Source organism: Rutidosis leptorrhynchoides, chromosome 8 (assembly GCF_046630445.1).
Source record: "Rutidosis leptorrhynchoides isolate AG116_Rl617_1_P2 chromosome 8, CSIRO_AGI_Rlap_v1, whole genome shotgun sequence".
NCBI lineage: Eukaryota > Viridiplantae > Streptophyta > Magnoliopsida > Asterales > Asteraceae > Rutidosis > Rutidosis leptorrhynchoides.
This window is the reverse complement of record NC_092340.1, coordinates 320,890,005-320,908,243: the sequence shown is the minus strand read 5'-3', so window position 1 is coordinate 320,908,243 and position 18,239 is coordinate 320,890,005.

The window sequence follows — 18,239 nt, the reverse complement described above, 5'->3', positions numbered from 1 at the left end:
TATCCACAACTTTTTGGTTCCTGCTAAACATTAATTCAAGGTAATAAAAAAGTAAATCATTCAGACAGGAAAAAAAGAGACCCTAATGTTGATAAAAGATCATATACTTACCCTAAATTATCATAACACCCAGATTATAACTGGAAAACACGAAATCAAAATAATACGGAGTCAAGATGAAGAAGAAGAGAAACAGAATAAATTTTAGAAATGGGGAATGAATGGAGCTGCTGGATTTTGAGATAGTGATGCAATTTTAAGATAAGCTAATGGAAGGAAAAATAAGCTACTACTTATTTTTTTGTGACAGCCTAATTATTGGGGCAGTGTAATTTTTGAGGAAATCAATGAAGAGTGATTTTTTAGGCACTGTAATGATGGATATATCTTACATGTGATCTGAAAAGAAACAATTATAATATAATTTTATGTATAGTATTATAGATTAAATTTATGATATCATCAAATTATCATTTTACAACCCTTAAAACATATCTTACAATCCTTATAAGCACATCATGACATCAGCATAAACTCCCTTTTATTATATATATATATATATATATATATATATATATACATATACATATACATATATATATATATATATATATATATATATATATATATATATATATATATATATATATATATATAGTGGTAGGATCAAGAGTGAAGTAACCAATCGGGGGGAAGCGGGGGGAAACAAAACTTTTTTTTTTCATTTTTTGAAAAAACTTTGTTCACGAACATTATAGATTAGATGAAAATATGAACATTTAATAAAGACACTTTATGATAAATATTTTTATTTTGACGGGAAAGCGCTCGAAGAAGTAATATATAACAATTATCGTGTTTTTCGAGCGTATGTTTAGGTTTTAGATATTAGGATTTAGATATTAGGGTTTATAGGGTTTAGATATTAGGGTTTAGAAATTTAGGGTTTAGATTTAGGGTTTAGATTGAGTTTTTAACAAGAACGATTTAGAGTTTAGGGTTTAGGGTTTGGGGTTTTGGGTTTAGGGACTAAACCCAAAACCCCAAACCCTAAACCCTAAAATCTAAATCGGACTAAATTTTACTTCACAAAACATGAAGAAAAAAAATACGTTAACATTCTTCACGACCAATATTATCTTGAATGTTATATTTGTCGATCGTTTTCCCGCCTGAATAATAACATTCATCACGAAGTGTCTTTTCTAAATGTTCATATTTTCGTGTGGTCTTGATGCCTGAAAAAAAATTCTAAAAAAAACGAAAAAAATTATTTTTCTTTGCTTCCCCCCGCTTCCCCCCGATTAGTTACTTCTCCATTGATCCTGCCCCTATATATATATATATATATATATATATATATATATATATATATATATATATATATATATATATAGAGAGAGAGAGAGAGAGAGAGGGATCCAGTGAGAACTTTTTAGTGTGAGAACTTGAAAACTCAAAAATACACTTAAATTCGAACAAAAAAGGGACACGGACGAACAAAATCACTGTAGTCGAGCAAAAAAATTTACACGGACGAACAAATTTTTTTTTTGTTCGAATACAAAAATGTAGAACACATTTTTGTTTGACTACAAGGTTTTTTGTTCGACTACCGATATGTTCTACATTTCTTTTTGTTCGACTATCCAAAATGTAGAACACGTTTTGTTCGGCAGCCTTTTTTTTGTTCGAATATCACGTTTTTTGTTCGAATTTCTCATTTTTTGTTCGGCCGTGTTTTTTTTTTGTTCGTCCTTCCCATTTTTTGGTCGAATACCCCTTTTTTTGTTCGCCCGTGTCTCATTTTTTCTCGAATTTCCCTTTTTTACTCAAATTTCAGTGTATTTTTGAGTTCTCAGGGTTCTCACACCAAAAAAGTTCTCATTTGATCCCTCTACAATATATATATATATATATATATATATATATATATATATATATATATATATATATATATATATATATATATATATATATATATATATATATATATATATATATATATGTACATATATGATATGGTCGAAACGGACGGTTTTATTCGTGCGGTGTCGTTGGGCCGCAACGCGCCAGGATCAGCCACCCAAGGGGGAGGTAATGTTTTAAATTTATATTTAGCGGGGCCTAAATCGTACTACTCCTTAGTATGAGTAAGGGAAGTATGACTTAGAATCGTATTTTTGAGATATCAGTAGAATCGAACCTATATTTAAGCCTAAGATAGTTAGAAAGGAGTAGTGGTTACTTAATTTTGGGATTTTCTAATTTATAAGATAGATAAAGTAAATGCGATAAAATTCGTAATTCAGATAAGGTTAAAGTGAGTGCATACTATGACTTCATCAGTTATTCTGCAGAGATTATGGAATGCTGGCTCATGAATAGGCAGAGGCCTTGTATTCATTACACTGGTCCGAAACGCCCCTGTCATAAGACATGTCACTGGGTACTGCGTTAGGTTTGAAGATTCTGAATAGACAGCAACGTCCCTTACCCCCGACGCCCGTGCAGTCTGACTATAGGCATACACGTTCAGACGGCTCATCCAATTGAACGACTCGGTTGGGTGATGTATTAACATTCCACAATGGTCTAAACTTATTTAAGTATAATAGAATACATGGTTTACCATATCCGAGAGACGTGATGTGTTTCAATGCTTTCGTTAATGATTGGGTTTAAAAGATAGTTAGGCCCTTAAAAAGAGTTCAACCATGAAGAACTCCATGGCCAAGTCAAGCTGACTTCCATGAACACGTTCGGTTATCCTAACGGTCCAATCCTTTATGTGTTTAAACAAACAGTTCCTTAATTAACTAAGAATCCCTCAAGCGGGGTCCAATGCTTGAGACCGCGTTATGGTGTAGTGTATTAATCAACACTGACGGGGTTCCATGGCCTTACTTAGCAGAGGTACAGCTTACAACAACCGTTGTGCTTCAGCGTGCACGTACGAAGTTTATATGCTTAGTGACTACACTAGCATGGTCTGGGACCGAAAATGTACTAAGGGTCTAGTCAGATGTTTCACTACGAAAGAGTCCTCAGTCGAAATCCAAAGCTTGATAGACTTATTACAACTGGTGTGCCTCAGTCGATTTTACGTTGTATCCGATAGACTTCTCTTACCAAGGGGTGACACAGATAGTGTACTCTGAATCGGGGTTCGCGACTTCCCAATAATAGAGCCAATAACTACGTTCTATTAGTTGGAAAAGCAATTGAGTTTAAAGCATAATCGGAAAGCATTTCAACAGCATACACAGACCATCATATTATTTCGGCATTATAACTGCTTACATCATAGCATACACTCAAGATAACTACTCGCTAATCATGACAACAATATCACATAACATAATGATAGAAGACATAAAGATAAGGGATAGAAGTACCAGTAGATTAAACGAGTTCCGAATACAAAAGTGACAACTTCAAGACTCCAGACCGCTCCTAATACAATCTTCGGCATTCTTCTCCGGGTACTAGGTTTCCCGCACGGAGTCGAAGGCCTTAAGAGTATGACTAATATTGTACAAGATAGAGAAAGAAGTGAATTGAAGTGTGTGTTGGAATGAATGACAAAGACCCTTTAAATAAACAAGATTTTTGCCTGCAAATGGCTGGCAGGCCGTTTTTGGAGGCCGTTTGCTAAGGCAAGCCGTTTATCGAGCTCGTTTGATCTGACCGTTTGGCAGGCCGTTTGGCAAGCCGTATGGTAGGCCGTTTGCTGGCCTGGTCAGCCTGATTTTCCCTGGATCGTAACTTAATTTCTTGTCTTTCACCGTTTTTGCTCTAGAATCTTCGTTTTAGCTCTGATTCTCTTGATTCTTTTTGCACTGTCTTCGTAATTACTTGTTCTTCACTTCTAACCGATGAAGTGGGTATTTTGCCAACAAAGTTCGAATCTTTCTTGTTTTTTGGGCCTTAATAACGGGGTAAAAACGTGACTTTTTAGCCGATATCAAATATCCCACACTTAGACTTTGCTTGTCGTCAAGCAAACTCTCATTTCCTTAAGAATCTTTTTAGCATTTCTTTTCTAATAGCCTAAGTAGTTTGCTTTTATTATAAGAGCAAAAAGATAAGGTGAGTCATCTATGTTATGATTGAAATTATCTCTGCAAGCATGCGAGGAGGTTACATGACATATGCTAGCTTTCACGGGTCATTCAAATCACTCAAGTGTTTAGGGTTCCCTATAGATATAAGAAATGAACACACTCATAGCCAGTCATGCTGCACCCATCGTCATAGGCTTGATAAAGACTCAAATCCTTGCTGCTAATGTGAGAACGGTAGTAATCTCAGCTTGTAGGTCATTTGTCAATGATGGAGAAGGAATTTTGGAGTGGTAGTGAAGTTGCTTTTGAGGGGTGAGATAAAAGGGTAATGTAGTCTTTATGCATACTTTTATTCGGATAGATAGGAGTGCTGATGTATTTTGAGAAGCACTTTTGAACTTTTCTTCATTTGATAATCATATTCGGTCAAGTTCTCTTCGGCATTTCTCTTATTGAGTTCTGCTCCTTTTCAGAACTTTGAAATTTTTTTATTTTTTTTTGAGACTTCATCTCGAGAAACTTTTTACCGGTAAACTTTTTCAAGACCTTTGTCATGATACTTGAGAGGTTTATAACATCGGGTTTTCGGAAGGAATCTCATTTTCTGGATTTTTCGAGTTATAGTAAGGATGATGTGGTGGTGGAGTAGAAGTAGTGGAGGTGCAGAAGGCTTATTTTTGACAAATGGCTAGCTCTTTTGATTACAACCGAATCACGTTTCGCTGCTTGGAAATGCAGATCTAAAGCAAGTTCTGATTCTGAGCACAGACATTGGCACTCTCAACGAAAAATGGTGAAGCATTAAAGATGAATGCTGGTCCTTTTTTGGGGTGCCTCACCATAATCAATTTAGGTCGATAATGCCTTAGTCATGTAATGCTCTATTAGAGATTTGTGATGCAGCGGAGGCGTACGAAATATACTATTATTTTTACTACGAAATACGACGAAATATAATACAAGTTTTATTTAATTTATTTACAAATGGAATATACCTAACTCTGCTACAACACTATAGACAATGTACCTAATCGTAGAGCAGTATAGTTTTTAGTAAGTCCGGTTCGTTCCACAGGGAGCTGGCTTATTTTACACTATATTTTTATATAACTATATTTGTACAAAATATATATAATTATATATAATAATATATAAAAGGGGGATTTACCGTTTAATGACCGGTTTGTCGATTTTAAGTCAAGCGTAAATATAAATGACGAAAATTAAAGTGCGTAAAATAAATAACGATATTTAAATGACGTTAAATAAAATTGCGTTAAGAAATGAAATGAAATAAAATAATTATGCTTATTTAAACTTCCGTAATCATGATGTTTGACGTTTTGATTTTTAATTTATTACTCTGGGTTAATTGTCCTTTGTCCTGGTTTATTTGAAACCTATCTGGTTTTTGCCCATAATAGTCCATCGGTCATAATATAAAATGCTCGTAAAAATAACCTTATTCCCGAAGTCAAATATTCCAACTAATTAGGGATTCGAACTGTAACAAGGTTTTAATCTTTATTAATAATTACACCAGGTTATCGACTGCGTGTAATCCAAGGTTTTAATACTTTGTTAACAATTACACATATTACCCTTGAATGTAATCCACCCCTGTTTTAATGAGTCCATTGACTATTAATCCATCCCCGTCTCCGGTCAAATGACCAATTATTAGTATTTATAAATATCCCGCCCACCGTACCCAGTCAAGCGTATGTGGATATTAATAAAAATGTCAAAATGTAAATCTCTATATTAATCAAATATAAAGTCCATTAATAACCCATAGTCCCATTTCCACAAGTGTCGGTCTTTTGTCCAAACCTTAATTATGGTCCAAAGTTCAATAACCCCGTCTTAATATTTAGTCTAACATCACGATTACTTCGGCTCAAATAAGCATAATAATAACTTAAATACGATACATTAATTTAAAAAGGAAGAACATAGCTTACAGTGGTTATTTATCGCGTAGCGTTACACGGACAGAACTTCGACTTTATAACCCGTAAATAACCGTTATATTACCTAAACTAATCTAATATAAAACTAAACTAATAATATATATATATATATATATATATATATATATATATATATATATATATATATATATATATATATATATATATATATATATATATATATATATATATATATATATATATATATATATATATATATATATATATATATATATATATATCGATAGAGAGATTGATGGATGGTGTGTAAAACTCGGTAGACTTCGTGGCCTTTTATATGCAGATTTTGAAACTGTATGCTCCGCAATCGTGGTACTTTTATGCCTTGGTGCTCCTCGATTGCGGATGTTCGAATTCCAGCTCATTCAACAATTTAAACGTGGGCTGCTGTTAATTTTTTAATATATATAATATATATATATATATATATATATATATATATATATATATATATATATATATATATATATATATATAATTATTTATATATTATATTATATTCTTGTGCATAGTTGACTTGTAATTTTAGGTCCGTTGACTCTCGCGTTGATGCTCGATTTACGTCTCGGTTTCGAATTTTCGAACGCCTTTTCGTATGCTTAGATATCTTGTACTTTGCGTTCTGTGGCTTGAACTCTTGTCAATATTTAGACGTTAATAATCAATAAATTGAACCACTTGGAGTTTAACTTGTACATTTGAGCTTTTTGGTCATTTGCATCTTTAAATCTTTATTTGCATCTTCAGTCTTCGCACTTATTTATTTAAACGAATATTACTTGAAAATAGAACAATTACAATTAAAAACTTTACATATTCGAAGGATATTGTGCCTAAATATATGTTCATTTGGAGCACTGTCAAATATCCCCACACTTGAACGTTGCTTGTCCTCAAGCAATACAGAACTTGAAATTAAATCATACTTAATCACTTTTTATTCTCACACTTTATACATCAGTGATTTTGATACGGCGGTATAAACAATGATAGTAACGATGTGGTTTACAGTCCCACGTGACTATGAAAATTTAGATTCTTTAAGGAAATTGGATCTTTATGAAAACATTTGATCTTTTGAAAATTCATTCTAGCTTTTACCCTAGATAAGTTTTCCGGAATAACCCTTCACCGGTGTTTGCAAAATGTTTTTGTGGGTTTTTTGGGTTTCAGATTTTAAAATTTTAGCTCAAAACTTGCGGTTTTGTGTCACCCACTTGCTAACCTTGTATTAGGAACGCATACGTCCAGTATACTTGCTCCGTATATTACCTTTCGGTAAACTACCGTCCGGTTGTAAAGGAAAGCGTTGAACAAGCAACTGTTAAGGCAATGTCTAATGACATGCGTTTGATTATGGTCCACAACGTGTCGGATGCAATTACTATCCTTTGTAGGAGAAATAGTAAAGATCACCCTATAATTTTTCGGTCTGGAACAAGGTCCTGTCTTCGACAATGCTATGCAACCACCGTTCTTACGGTTGACACCCGATTTGGTTCAGATGACCTAATGAGTTCTGATGAATTCTCAGGATTTTACGTTCAATGGTAATGAACGCATTAAAAATAGGTTTTCAGAAAATAAATTGGTTTTAATTTTGATCAAATATTTTCTCGTTCAAGCTCGAGTTTAGATATCATCGAATTCCATGAGTTTGTAATTCTCAATCTTTAAGGTCAATCTCAAGGATTGAGTAATATCAGGCTTAAATGCTGTTTTTTAATCTTTAAGGAGATTATCCTTTCTGGGTGTCTGATTCATTAGTCTTATCAAGCTAATTTGCACGGCGTCCTCCCCATTTTACGAGACAGATCCTCTCATGGTTAGGATAAGTCTGACCACTTGGCGACCCTGTTTGATGCTGAGGTCCGTGGATTTCCTGATGATTTTAGAGATGACTTTTCTAGATTTTTCATCAACCTACAGCTGATCTGGACGACAATTTCTTGACCTAAATCAAGAAGCGCGTGTCTTTTTCGGAAGACTTTACTTCCTTTTAATGATGGAATTGATTCATCGTGTAGATCCATCTTTTCTTTCGAATGTATTACAATAAACGGGTAAAACAGTTAATTTAGTTCAAAACAGACTTTTGTTTGCGAACAAATTTAGAATTAACCGTGTGTTTAGTTTCATAAGTATAGTTTCATAAAAATCAAGAATACTTCCAAGTTTGCAAGTCTACTTCCAAGCTTTCTAATCCATTCCAAGTAATCATTTAAGATCAAGGAACCTTTGTTATTTACAGTAGGTTATCTTTTTAATTCAAGGTAATATTCATATTCAAACTTTGATTCAATTTCTACAACTATAACAATCTTATTTCGAGTGAAAATCTTACTTGAACTGTTTTCGTGTCATGATTCTGCTTCAAGAACTTTCAAGCCATCCAAGGATCATTTGAAGCTAGATCCATTTTTTTTATTTTCAGTAGTTTTATCCAAAAAACTTGAGGTAGTAATGATGTTCATAACATCATTCGATTCATACATATAAAGCTATCTTATTCGAAGGTTTAAACTTGTAATCACTAGAACATAGTTTAGTTAATTCTAAACTTGTTCGCAAAAAAAAGTTAATCCTTCTAACTTGACTTTTAAAATCAACTAAACACATGTTCTATATCAGGTTATCGACTGTGTGTAATCCAAGGTTTTAATACTTTGTTAACAATTACACGCGCTTCTTGATTTAGGTCAAGAAGTTTTCGTCCATACCAGCTGTAGGTTGACGAAAAATCTAGAAAAGTCATCACTAAAATCAGCAGGAAATCCACGGACCTCAGCATCAAACAGGGTCGCCAAGTGGTCAGACTTATCCTAACCATGAGAGGATCGGTCTCGTAAAATGGGGAGGGCTCCGTGAAAATTAGCTTGATAAGACTAATGAATCAGATCCCCAGAAAGGATAATCTCCTTAAAGATTAAAAATCAGCTTTTAAGCCTGATATTACTCAATCCTTGAGATTGACTTTAAAGATTGAGAATTATAAACTCATGGAATTCAATGATAACTAAACTCGAGCTTAAACGAGAAAATATTTTGATCAAATTAAAACCGATTTGTTTTCTGAAAATCTATTTTCATTGCGTTCATTACCATTGAACGTAAAATCCTAAGAATTCACCGAAATTCATTAGGTCACCTGAACCAAATCGGGTGTCAACCGTAAGAACGGTGGTTGCATAGCATGGTCGAAGACAGGACCTTGTGCTAGACCAAAAAAACTATAGGGTGATCTTTACTATTGCTCCTACAAAGGATAGTAATTGCATCCGACACGATATAGACCATAATTAAAAGCATGTCACAGGACATTGCCTTAACAGTTGCTTGTTCAACGCTTTCCTTTAAAACTGGATGGTAGTTTACCGAAAGGTAATATACGGAGCAAGTATACTGGACGTGTTGCTTTCCCAATACAAGGTTAGCAAGTGGGTGACACAAAACCATAAGTTTTGAGCTAAAATTTTCAAATCTGAAACCCACAAAACCCACAAAAATAATTTGCAAACACCGGTGAAGGGTCAAATCAGAAAACTTATCTAGGGTAAAAGCTAGAATGAATTTTCAAAAGATCAAATGTTTTCATAAGGATCCAATTTCCTTAAAGGATCTAAATTTTCATAGTCACGTGGGACTGTAAACCACATCGTTACTATCATTGTTTATACCGCCGTATCAAAATCACTGATGTATAAAGTGTGAGAATAAAAAGTGTGATTCGAGTGAAGTGTGATTTAATTTCAAGTTCTGTATTGCTTGAGGACAAGCAACGTTCAAGTGTGGGGATATTTGATAGTGCTCCAAATGAACATATATTTAGTAGCAATATCCTTCCAATATGTAAAGCTTTTAGTTGCAGTTGTTCTATTTTTATGTAATATTCGTTTAAATAAATAAGTGCGAAGACAAAAGGCGAAAATGACGATTTGAAGACGCAAACGTCCAAAAAGCTCAAATGTACAAGATACAATTCAAGTGGTTCAAATTATTGATGAGAAACGTCTAAAAATTACAAGAGTACAAGCCGCGAAACGCAAAGTACAAGATATCTACGCGTACGAAAGGACGTTCAAAAATTCGGAACCGGGACATAAACCGGGCGTAAATGCGCGACGCAACGGACCTAAAATTACAAGTCAACTATGCACAAGAATAAAATATAATATATAAATAATTATATAAATTATTTATATATTATATATATATAATAAATATGTCGACAAAGCTAGGATCTAAAATTTGGTGAGCTGGAATCTGAAGCTCCGCACTCGCGGATCTGTAAAGGGTAAAAACTCCGCACTCGCGGAGATGTCTGTTTCAGAAATGGCCTATAAAAGCCATCGAATTCAGCCGAGAGAAAACACCAATTTCAATCGATCTCTCTCTTTTATATATATAGTTATATATATTTATAATATATATAATATAGTTTAGTTTTATATTAGATTAGTTTAGTTAATGTAACGGTTAATTACGGGTTTTGAAGTCGAAGTTCTGTCCGTGTAACACTACGCGATAAATAATCAATGTAAGCTATGTTCTCCTTTTTAAATTAATGTCTCGTACTTAAGTTATTATTATGCTTATTTAAGCCGAAGTAATCATGATGTTGGACTAAATATTAAAGACGGGGTTATTGAGCTTTGGACCATAATTGGGGTTTGGACAAAAGAACGACACTTGTGGAAATGGGACTATGGGTTATTAATGGACTTTATATTTGATTAATATAGAGATTTACAATTTGACGTAGTTATATATAACCACATATGCTCGATCAGATACGATGAGCCGGATATTTATAAATACGAATTATTGTTCATTTGACCGGACACGGGGATGAATTAATAGTCACTAGACTCATTAAAACAGGGGTGGATTACATTCAAGGGTAATTGGTGTAATTGTTAACAAAGTATTAAAACCTTGGATTACACACAGTCGATAACCTGGTGTATTCATTAAACAAAGTATTAAGACCTTGTTACAGTTCGAATCCCCAATTAGTTGGAATATTTGACTTCGGGTATAAGGTTAATTTGGCAAAGACCTTCGCACTTTATAATTATGACCGATGGATTATTATGGACAAAACCAGATGGACTTATCGAATAATTCAGGACAAAGGACAATTAACCTAGGGTAATAAATTAAAACGTCAAACATCATGATTACGGAAGTTTAATTAAGCATAATTCCTTTATTTTATTTCTTATCGCATTTTAATTTTCGCTACTTTAATTATCGTCATTTATATTTTGCATTAAGTTTTAATTGTGACTTAAAATATAAAATCGACAAACCGGTCATTAAACGGTAAACCCCCTTTTATATATTATTACTATATATAATATATTTTGTACAAATATAATTGTTTAAAAATATAGTGTAAAATAAGTCGTCTCCCTGTGGAATGAACCGGACTTACTAAAAACTATACTACTATACGATTAGGTACACTGCCTATAGTGTTGTGTCAAGGTTTAGGTATATCCCATCTGTAAATAAATAATTAAAACTTGTGTAATTTGTAACGTATTTCATATTAAAATATTTAATATTTCGTACCCCACCTCGCACACATCATCCATCTTTTCTTTCAAATGTATTACAATAAACGGGTAAAACTGTTAATTTAGTTCAAAACAGAAGCACCTGCTATAACTTTACAGAAACATGTGATAGATAGTTTTTAATTGAATAACTTGGTACATTCTCCATACACTTGCCTTTTATTTATTTATTTCTTTGCCTTTTTATTCTCCTTTATTCCATTTTAAATGAATTCAAGCGTTTTGGGATGTTTCTCAATTTATGTCCTTTCCGAGGTAACGATAATTTCGGTATTAACACCTAGTTTTTATCGTTCATAAATATGTATAAACATGATTTTGAATTCATTTAGTTGAAAATTTTTCGAATTTTCACAAAATTTGGCAAATAAACCATGTGCAAACCCGAGAAAATTTATAATCCTTCCCCACACTTGAGATCATGCAATGCCCTCATTTGCATGAAATCCGACTATAATTATAAATTCATGAGGGTGATTAATGTAGAAAAGTGATTAAAAATACACAGTTTGTAATTACTAAGCACGTCGAATGATAGATGACGCGCCTCATCGTTCATTCCTTTTGTTGTTTTATCACTCATGTTTTTTTTTCTTCCAAAAATGGCTGCTTTTCTGAACTGTTTGCTAATCTTTGAAAATACGTCTTTTACCCTAACTTATCATGCATTTTTGTTAACGAGTTATGCACTAACCCGAACCCCAAATTTAATGTTAAGTGGGGTTAGACTTCTCCACACTTAGCTGACGACATGTGAAGTTGGTAGAATAAGTTTCACGAATTAAAATAGTGAGCGAGTTATTTATATCTTGGGTGGTGTATAATATATCAATGGGTTTAAAGTTTAGACCTACCCGATCGTCACTACTTAATTCTTCTTTTTAAGTGTAGCTTTTAGTAAATGGATATGTCTCTTTTCCGGTTCTTGGTCAAATGGATCGTCATACACTGACGTACATATTTCTTTAGGGTGGACAATTCCTAACATTTCCTTCCGTTCATTCTCGGGATCAAAGTTTTCACCTCCATTACCAAATTGGGTGAAATCTGAGGTGTCAATATCTATTACAGCACGTAGTTCATCTTCGGTAGATGACTTGTCTATTGAGAATATTGGGTTGGAAGGTTGTGGGATGGTGAAATTCGGGATCGAAGCAAATTCTTCTTCATTAACGGTCCTTATCAGTCCCACCACTTTGGTCTCGGGAGTAAAGTTTTTAACGTTATCGTTTTCCCAAGAGTACCAATTTGTCACTCTTACTTCTTCTTCATCCTTTGATGGATCGATGATTTTGTCGGTAGAGGTTAATGTGTCAATATGTTGTGAAATTGGTAAAACTGAATAAAAAGTATCATCGGGATAATTGGTGATTTCGGAGCTCTCGAATTCATCAAAATTCGATGATATGAGATTTTCTTGCACAATACTCCTCAAATCAACAGGTGTATAGTCTGATAAAGTTTCAGCTTGCCTATTTGCAAACTCTCTCATTTGTTCATTTTGAGCATCAAATTCTTCGAGTTTGATTTTCATATAATCTAATAAATTTCCAAACACATAATTTTCCTCGTCCTCTGGTTGTTGAGTTTGGATATATTTTTGAGAATAATCCCAATTTGAATTATATTCCTCATAATCATTCCATTCAGGTTCCATGGGTGCATAATTTTCCATAGGAACGTAATAATAACATTCCCATGTTGAGTGATAATTTTCACAGATTTCACAATCAGTTATTGATTCGTCATTCGTGATCCAAGATTGACCCAACGAATTGTCATCAACACTCATTTGAGAATATTGATTTAATTGATTTTGGATTTCAAAAAGAGTTTCCATAGCCTTGTTTTCAAAAAATTTCATTTTATTGCGATGGCCAAATTTTAGCTACAATGTGGTGCATTCACTAATTATCCTATTAGATATAAAACTAAAAATTATATATAAGTTATCATATTAATATACTTTTCTGCTTTTGCCCACGTTTCGAATAGCCAAAAGATGCAGCAGGGAGCCAGGATCCTTTAAATCGAAAAATCCACAACTCAGCTACTAACAAATCCAACTATTACTACGAAGCAAAAAATTTTAAATGTCTATTAATTCAATCGCTTACAATAATTTTTCGACGAAATTTAAAGAAATTTAAAGAAAATTCTACGTCCTAAAAACTAGAGCGTAGAAATGAAAAATAAAAAACGCGTCGAAAAACAAGAATTCGAAAATTAAACGTCGAAAAATAATCTAAAACTTAGTAACTAAAATTCTACATTTAAAATGTAGCGTCTAAAAACTTAAAACTAAAAGTAGCGGTTAAAGTCTAAAAATCCTAAAGGTACTAAAAATGCAATTCTAAAGAAATCGACAATTACCTATAAGGAACTAAAGTCTTATTAAATTCTAAAGCGGAAAGCGGGGTCGTAAAATACTAAGGCGTCTAAAATCTAATTCTAATAAAAAGATTGATATTGCTTTAAACATACATATATTTTTTTAATTTTGTGCATTTTTGTGTGTTTATGTTTTGGTGTGTTTTAGTTGGTATTTGTTTGTTGTGTTTTTATTAAAAAAAGGTCTACCATTTAAAATTGATAAACCTTGAGTTTAACCTGTTTTCATTGAAAACGATAATGCTAAGTGTAATAACTGAATTGTCGTTTTTCAAATTGCACGAAATTTATTGTTGGATTCATAATATATCTTTTAAATAGTAAACCACAAAAACAGAAGAAAATTTAAAACTGTTAAAAATATACTTTTTTATCAATAACAGTAAAAATATATAACTTGTAAACTTTTGTCGTGGGTAATGATAGGTGTAACAACCGAGATTGTCTCTACCTAGCTGATAGGAAACAAAGTTTTAAGTTTGAAAATTAGTTGGTTTGAAAGTATATATTAAAATTAAAAAAATATATAGTGTATTCTAATTCATTTAATTTTTATTTTTCATGTACTTGTTTTTAATTTTAAAATGTTAATTTTCTTTTAATTTAAAAATTTAAAAATTTAAAAAGAAAAATATAGAGTGTTTTTAAGTTGTTTTTGAAAAATATTAAAAACTTTAACTTTTAAAGTATTAAATTTTATAAATTGAAATTAAAATTTATAAACGGATAAAGACTAGGTATACCAACCGAAATTTCCGTCACATCAAATATAAATTTAAAATTGATATTTTGAAATTTAAGTACTTATAAAGTTGAAAAGAAAAAAATATATATATATATAAAAAAAATAAATAAATAAATAGAATGCTTTTGTTTTATTTTTATTTTCGTAAAATATTAAAAACTTTAACTTTTAAATTATTAAATTTTATAAATTGAATTTTAAAATTTATAAACGGATAAAGACTAGGTAAAACAACCGAAATTTCCGTAGCAACAAATATAAATTTATAAAAGAAATTTTAAAAGTTTGATTAATTATAAAGTTGAAAAAAAGGGGGGACAGAACACTTACGCGTACCGTGTGGTAAACCACGCGAAACGCGTACAATCATAAACCACGCGAAACTCGTATCCCTACGCGAAACGCGTAAGGTCAAAATCAGATAGATATCAGGTCGACCAGCAGCTTCCTCTTCACACTTTATTTTTATTTTATTTTTTACTGTGGACGAGAGGAAGACACAAAAATCCCAAAAATCACACCCAAACACTAAATTAGCACTATCAATCTCCTCCAATTCATCTACCTTTCAACATGCCGAGATTGGTAAGGGTCCTAAACCCGTTTTTACCACTTGTTTTTCAACTTTTTCATTTATTATTTTTATGGCTTTAATCCGAATTAATGCATGATATTGTTGAATTTTGCTTGATTAATGCTATATCTATGTTGTTAGTGTGATGTTAAACTCGATTAGCATAAGAATTTGATATTTAATTGATTATTGAAAAGTTAGGGTCGATGTAAATTGGGAAAATTGAGGAATTGCTATTGAATTGTGATTATTTTGGATATTTTTAGATGTTTTTAGATGTTTTGATAGTAGTAGAAGCTTTGAATATAAGTTTGATTGTTCGATTTTGTAATTTTAATTTTCGTCTAAATTTGATAATTTTTTGTATTTGTCATGAATCAAGTATGGATTATAATGATGATTAGGAGCTGGAATATACGCAATGTGATTGAATTGGATTATATATGCTTAGCTCATTGCGTGTTTTCACTTGTGAATTAAACTTTGTTTTTGAAACTTGATTTATGATTATGAATTTTTGTTTTATTGTTGTTTGTTTTAATTTTTAGAAGTAAACTGTTGTTGAAATATTGATTCCTGCGGTGTTGAAACAAGCTTGTATGTCAATGATGAATTCTTTGCTAACATTAACATACCCAATTGGGACGATTCTCTTGTTTTAAAATGTTATGCAGGGATTATTTAGAATGAGAGCTGTTTACCAACAGCAAGGGGAAGAACAAGTAACACCGAAAATGGAACAACAACTTCAGAATCTACACCCGAACTTGAGATTTCGTTATGATTTACCTAACCGATTACAAAAGGTTAAGGACTTACTTTCTCTGGTCAATAGAAACATCTCTCCAGTATACGTTGTAGATTGGGCTTCTTTAGGACACCCAGTGAACTTAGATGAACAAATAAGGGGAATTTTAAACCAAAGTTTTACAAACGAATTTGGAATGACTTTGGTTTTTAATGATTTTGAGAGGTTGTTTAATTTAAATAGCCCTGCATATAGAGAATGGTGTTTAGAGTTCTATTCTACCGTTAGAATAAGTTTACACCCAGAAACTATCAATGACCCTAATTTTCTACAATTTCGACTGGGTGGGGTAGATAGAAGTATGTCCCTAAGCAATGTGACTGACGCATTAGGGATTTACACCGTTGAGAAGATGTTGACTCCAGGTTTTAGGGAGTATATTTTTACAGGGGCTAGATATACAGGAAATTATGATTCTTCGAGAGTCTGGCAATCTTTCACTAATAGAAATACATATAAGCCAGGCCAAGAATCATACCTAAAGATCACTGATGTTCGCTTTAGAATAATTCATAAGTTTATAGCGAACACAATAAACCAAAGGTCATTTACTAATACAGATAAAATTAATTATATCGACCTTTGGTACTTAGATGTGATCAGAGATAGGGATACATTTGTTAGTATACCTGTAACGACCCTACTTTTTCCGTTATCTTTTACCGTTAATTATTTAACGACCTTTAACTGTTATTCGTGCCACGTCATTTCTATGACCTATATTATTATCTTTGTAATAATATATTAATTATTATGTGTTATATGAATATTTGTATTCATATCTTTAATTGTACGTTTCTACGTGTCGCGGATTTCTATCCGGCGAATCTTTTCGGTTTTCAAACCAACGGTCGAGCTTTTGGGATTTTTAAGTCCTAATTATTTTAAATATGATATTTTAATGTCATATGATTATATATAGTGTTTATATATTTTATTCGTCGCGTATTTGTTATCTCTTCGAAAAATCAATCGCGTAGTGGTGTTTTCGCGTTTCGGGCTTCATTCGGGCATTCGGACCACAAGACTTCTTTCATTTATCAAGTTTGCCCACAAGTGGGGCCCACCCTTCATATTTCAGCCGAAAATATCAAGGGGGAGGGGGTATTGTGCCATTTTTCCCAAACTTGTAGTTTTAGGGATCAAAACCTAATCACTACTTCATTCTTCCCCTTTTTCACATTTTAATTTTTGTTTCCTCCTCCCCTTGCTCTCCTTGTCGTCACCTACCACCAAGAACATCATCATCATCTCACAAAATTGTTAATCATTTCAAGAGGCTTTCAACATAATCGGATTCTACACAACGATCTCTACGCGTTCATATTACTTGATTGTTGATTAGGGTATAAACCCTAACCCTAGATTTTCAATTTTTCAATTATTTTTCTATTTTTACATGTTATATTGATAGTGTGATGATAATATGTTATTGTATTGATGATTGTATGCATAGAAATGCTCAAATATATATGTTTTCGGTTTGATTGAATTGGGACAGCAGCATATTCGTTCATTTCTGGTTATTTAACTGATATAAAAGTGAAATTAAAGTATCTAGATGAGTTCCTCTCATCAAGACATTAATTTTAGACTCCGGATTCATGTCGTTTAGATTCCCAGAGCCCTAGATATTATCAAAATGGTATTTTGTTAAGATTGAAATGTGATATTGATATGAACCAGGTTTGGTCCGACTTTGTGACCATATTTGGTGACTTTAGGGTGTGTTAGTGTGTTAGGATTAATGGTGGGACAAACTTTCATGTTCGGGTCATCTAAATCCGAGCCACGAATCACCCGTTTCGGCTAAAACACGATTTTGATTGAATTGAAGTTCCAAGTGGTGTCATGGCTGATCACCATGACTTGTGGACTGTTCTTGGTGTGTTCTTGAGTGTGCCAAAGTTTCGGGTGGTTTTATTAGGCGGAGATATATGTAAGGCTCGCCGAAAACCGACACCCGGGGCTCAAGATACGACCCGATGAACTTTTGATTTAAAATTCATGTTTAATTATTAAACTTATGATATAAATAATGAATTTCATTATCATTTAATTACTTATGATAAAAAAAT